The sequence below is a fragment of the Pteropus vampyrus genome, unplaced genomic scaffold (assembly GCF_000151845.1).
Source record: "Pteropus vampyrus isolate Shadow unplaced genomic scaffold, Pvam_2.0 Scaffold197, whole genome shotgun sequence".
Taxonomy (NCBI): domain Eukaryota; kingdom Metazoa; phylum Chordata; class Mammalia; order Chiroptera; family Pteropodidae; genus Pteropus; species Pteropus vampyrus.
In genome coordinates this window covers 670,376-676,144 of record NW_011888978.1, presented here as the reverse complement: position 1 = coordinate 676,144, position 5,769 = coordinate 670,376, and positions in this window count along the sequence as shown.

The window sequence follows — 5,769 nt, the reverse complement described above, 5'->3', positions numbered from 1 at the left end:
GATTCAATCTCAAGCCCGACTCCCCTACCCTAGTTGCGGGGTAGCACTGAAAGTTCTAACCCTCTAATCATAAGGCTGGCTCCCCTGGTGACCAGCCTCCTTCCTTAGAGGCTTTCTAAAGTCACTTCATTTATGTAACAAAAGACATCTTTACGGAACCTCATTACAGGAAATTCCAAGGGTTTAAGAGCTATATTTGGGAAGAAGACCGAACAGATATTTCTTATTATAAATTACAATATCATAACCACAATGATTTCAAGTGTATCTCTTAGTAATGATACTGAACCCTAATATGTGAGTCTGTCTGCCTCCATGCAGTAGTTGAAAGAAATGCACAAGGAGGAGTTTGCAGTGTAGAAAGGAAAATAGTTAAATATTGAGTTGGCCAATATGGAGCCCGGGAGCTTCTGCTCTAAATAATGTAGGGAGGAGGCAAGAGAACTAAAATGTTAAATCAAGTCACAATCAGAGACGGCAATGTGCTGATCAGCCCTGCAGCAAGACTATGAGGACACTTGTAGAACAAAGGAAGATTTCTGCTGGGATTGCTAACAAAACATTTACTCATGCTATGAAGGGAAAACAGGAAAACAGAGTGTTTTTCATACCCTATATGAAATAAACACAATCATCCATTTCGTATGGCTAAAAGCAGGGCGAATCTATGGATCGAAGGTTTGGAATACCAGCAGGCTTTTCATGCTATGTTTTCTTATCTTTTGAAGCTAAATGTTCATGCCTTTCACAACGTGTGCCCATACCATCAAAGCAAAAGAGGTAAACGAAGTCTTTAAACTGTAATTCTTAGAAACTAAGAGTGATATATAAACTGAATTCCCCGAATACTCGAATACTCGGGTTTTTGTCTCTGCTTATTGTCTTTACTTGTTGTTCTTGCTTTTTGTCTTTGCTTTTTCTTTCTTGGTCTTTTCCTCCATCCTTCTCTAATAAACTTTCTTTTCAACTCTAGCTCTGGTGTGCACTGGAATTCTTTCCTGTGCTCAGTCAAGAGCCCTTTTCTCTCAGTGCAGGGCCACTAGGAGGAATTCACATGTTCTGCATCAGTTAGAACTTACATAGCATCTCAACAAAGGAAATATATGTAGGGAAATGACGAGAGAAAGAAAAAGAGTTTTAGTCTTTCAAGGGTGGCAAGCTATGGGGAGGTAAATATTTGGGAAGCCAATGGAACATAAAAGCCATTAGCGCAGGTCCATCTGGGCATCAATTATCCCCCTTCTTCTCAGCCAGAAAACTTCCCTGGGAGAGGGGCATAATAGCAATTCTCATTTATCAGAAGTTTCTGCTTTTAGTCAGATGAGGGAAGCTCTGGGAAAACCTCTTTCCACATCTGTCGATTGTCATTTGCCTCCAGCTCAAAATAATCCTCCTGCCAAAGTTACAGATTTTGGGGGTGGTATGTACTCATAGTCCTCGAAATCCTCTACTTCTGTTCTAGTGCTCTATATTTTTATTGCTTTAAAAAAAATGACTTTTTTTTTTACCTTCATAGAAAATAGATTTTTTCATGGTTGCAAATTTAATCCCCAAATATTTTATATTAATCCACTTACAATAGAATCTTGAGAAAAAGGAAGATGGTTCACAACCTGGAAAGATTGGGAGTTCTCTATTTTTGAGGTGAGGTATTCCTTTATTTAGTTCTTGGGTGTCAGTGTGTTCCTTGGTCAATGGGGTCCATCTTCCTATCCATGTCTAAGTGAATGAGATGCATACAGGTTTTGTGCAAAGCAAGTAAGGTTTATTTTAGAGAGTTGCAAGTCCCTGAGACATAGGGGAGCTATTGAGGAGGAATTTTCCACTCAAATGGCTAACCTCGTAATCAGCTCTTTGTTCTGTTTCTGTAGACATGCTTGCCGCATCGGCCAAAGGGCAGGGTGAACTCGAGATCAACTGAAGACTCACCCTCCCCTTTGCTTGTTCTGTTTAGATAACAGATGTATTGCCTTTGCTTGTTAAGCCCTATAAAAGTAAGATTACCCCTGAGCTTGAGGCCCAGATCTTCAGAGCGCTAGCTCTTCTGGGACTGCCGATGTAATAAAGCTGAGGTCTCCAACTCTCCAAGTGATGCTTGGTTTCTCACTGGTCTGATTTTTCTGCAACACTATTGCTCTCAAAAACCTTGCTCCCTGGGTGTCCAGCAGCAAGATTATACAGGGAAAATCATTAGTCATGGAAACTAAGGGAGTTTGGGTTGTAGGTACTACAGATGCAGGACAGGGCAAATTTCCCCAAGCTAGTGGGGGGAGACCAAGCCCTGCATTGAGAGAAGAGGGTCCTTTGGCGGAGAGTGAAGAAAGAATTCAACACACATGTCAAAGTTAGTCAAAAAGAAAGTTTATTCGAAAAGAGGTAACACTCTACAGACAGAGTATGGTCTCCTCTCAGAGGCAGAGAGTGAGAGGGACAGAGAGAGACAGATGGAAGGCACTGAGAGAGACCCTGAGTGTTCAGGGCATTCAGCTTCTATGTCATTTTTTAGGTCCCATTTCTTTTGATATGGACATACAGTGAGGAAGGGGAAGAATATGTAGCATGAAAAGGTAAAAATATAGAGTGAAAGGCCTGCTGGCAATTCCTAGCTTTTAAGCCATAGATTCCCCATAGTTTTAGCCATAGAGAATGACTCTTGTTTCCTGTTTCCCCTTCACAGATGTGGTGAATGGGTTGTTAGTAATTCAGCAGAAATCTTCCTTTGTTCTGAAGGTGTCCTCCTGGCCTGGCTGCAGGGCTGATCAGCATGTTGCAGTCTCTGAATGTGCTTGATTAACATTTTTTATTCTCTTGCCTCCTCCCTACATTACTACTGATTGGATGGGGCTGGGGTGATCGATCATCATGTCTTGTTCTGGAATCACCTGTGGCATCATCCTATCTGGTCCTGTGGTCAGGGGGGCTATTCTGCCTTGATGAGTCTGGGGCTGAAACACACCTAAAGCCAAGATATTATCCTTTTAGTTTAACCAAAAATTATTGTCATCCTGATCATAGACCTGAAGATTTACTCTTCAAAGATTTGACACTAGCTGGAACCTTATATCCCAAGGCTTAATGGTTAAAAGAGTAGGCATCCAAAGGTGGAAAGATAAGGGTAGAAAAAAGAGCAAGTGAGTCACAATGCTATTATTTAGACAAAATCAGCTTGAATCAAAGGAAAAGTTATAAGCAAAATCTGGGTGTGGTAACAATTGCAACAGGAATTCAAACACCAATGTTACCATTTGGGGACAATTTGAACCTTGGTGTTGCCCCAGTTGCTTGTGTGTGTGTGTGTGTGTGTGTGTGTGTGTGTGTGTGTGTAATGATGCAGAAGTGCAATTAGTATTTTTCCTTGGTTCTTCCCTGCTGATGCAGCAATAAATCATAGGTCAGGAAGATTTAGAAAAAGATTTATTAAAGGTATATTTTAGAAGGAGATGGGCCAAGCTAAGGAAGGCTGCAGCCCTTTGTAATTTGGGATAAAAGATAGAAGATATAAAAAAGATAGAAGATATAAAAAAGATAAAAGAAATAAAAGATAGAGTATGTCCCAAGGGAGGGCGGGTTTTCAGGGAAGAGAGCCCTAACAACCCAGAAATGAGAAGGTCTGTATTATATTTGGGCCATGATGAGTGGTTACAAAGGCATTCCTAAGTGATTGGCACGTGAAGTCATTTTGATTGACACTTGGTGCTATATAACATTTTGCCTAGTGGGCATGTGCTTACCCAGAATTCAGTCTGCTATAATTAGATTTATGTACTTCCGGGTATAAATATGGTATTATAATGATGGTATAACGAGGCTGGGATTGTGGTCAGGTTAGCGTAGTACCTCCTGTGTAAGCATCTGTGGCTGGATTAAACCAGCTATAGGTTATGGCCTCCTGTCCTTTGCTTCCTGTGATGCAGGAGGGATTCTCTAACTACCAATGGAGTGTCCTTTGTCTCTCATGTCTATCTCCCTAACACCGAGACACCCAGAGACCAGCGAGTGTCCTATTGTTTTGTGGGTGTTTATGAAATGTAATACTGAGCAACAATCTCAACCTTCACCTACTCCAATTTGGCCTCTGACCTTCAAGTAGGTTAATTTTCTGGGTGGTTGAAGAGGCAGATGAGGGAGCAAGTACACTTTTCTTGCTCTCTCTCCACCCAACCCTTGTTCTCAATTAGCACCTCGCTAAATCTTGCACCGGGAGGGTGCAGAGGAGGGCTTGGAAGGGAGAGGGGAGGGTGGAGGGAGAAATTCTAGGTGACTCTTTCAAATTTGTCTTGGGAGGTGTGATGTGATTTATAATAAATATATATTTGGTCTTCAGTCTGCTGTTTCTGGCACAGATCCTAAAACCCTCAGAATTTCCTTTGATGAAAGCCATAAAGGTGTCTTGTTATTCATAACATAAACCCCTGAGTTTGTGTTAATGATTTTGAAAAACCCCGGAGGATGGAGGCTAGTTGCCAGGGGAACCAACCAGGTGATTAGAGGGTTGAAACTTTTAGTCCCACCCACCTAACTCAGAGGAGAGGAAAGGAGCTGCAGACCGAATCAATCACTAATGGGTAATGGTTTAATCAATTGTGCCTGTGAAATGAAGTCTCCATAAATACCCCAAACCTTGGAGAGTTTCAGGGTTAGTGAATGCAGGGAGAGTGATGCACCGGGATAGGGCATGGAAGACCCTTGCCTCTTCCCACTTACTTGCCCTGTGCATCTCTTCTGTATGGTTGTTCCTGAGTTATATCCTTTATAATAAGCTGATGATTTGGTAAGAAAACTGGTTTCCTAAGTTCTGTGAGACCCTCTAGGAAATGCATGAAATCCAAAGAGGGGGTCGTGGGAAACTCCACTCCACAGCTTGTTGCTTGGAAGCACAGGTGACACCTGGATTTCACATTATCATCTGAAGGGGAAAAGGAGGGGCAGTCTTACAGGACTGAACGTTTCACTTGTGGGATCTAATATCATCTCCAGGTAGGTAATGTCAGAACTGAGTTAAATTGTAGGACACCCAGCTGGTGTCAGTTGCTTGGTGTGGGGGAAAATTTCATACGTCCTATTTGGGAGCAGAATCAGAGACCGCTACACAGCAATGTTTGCCATTCCCTCCTTTCTAGCCTCTCATGCACAGATTTTCAAATTATGGCTACTATGATGTGCTGATCTGCTTCCCTCTTATTGGAATTTTCACATTTTTATTTTCTTCCATATAGTAATGACAAACGTTTCTCCAAACCAATTACCTTGGAAGACTTTATACTTATGTGGAATTAGAGAATTCATTAAAAAAATTAAATTACATAGTGGTTAAGTACAGTGCTTTTATTTTTTTAAACTGCGTGCTTGGTTGTGTTCAAAATGACTGTTCTTCCCCAAACCTTGTTTCGTTTTTGCTAAATAAATGATAAACATCCTGGGGCCTGTAATTCTGGGTCTTCGATGACACCTTCACTGTGAATCAATGGATTCCTCCGCGCAGTGGGAAGTGGAAGACAGTCCATCTCCGAGGCTTGCGCGGGGCGGGGCATGCAGAATTGCTGCTTGCGGGAGGGACACGCATGACGTCGTCCAGTCCCGCCCCCAACCCCGCGGGCGTTGCGTCGCAGCGTCGATAGGGTGCTTGCAGCCCAGGTCCTAGCAGCTTACAAAAGACACTTTTAAAATTGGCTCCAAGTAGTAATAAAATGTAGTTTCCCTCTCGCTCGTGAATTATTTATGGAGCAAGTGACAATCCCTGGAAATTTCCGGGTGCGACGACGTGGGCGG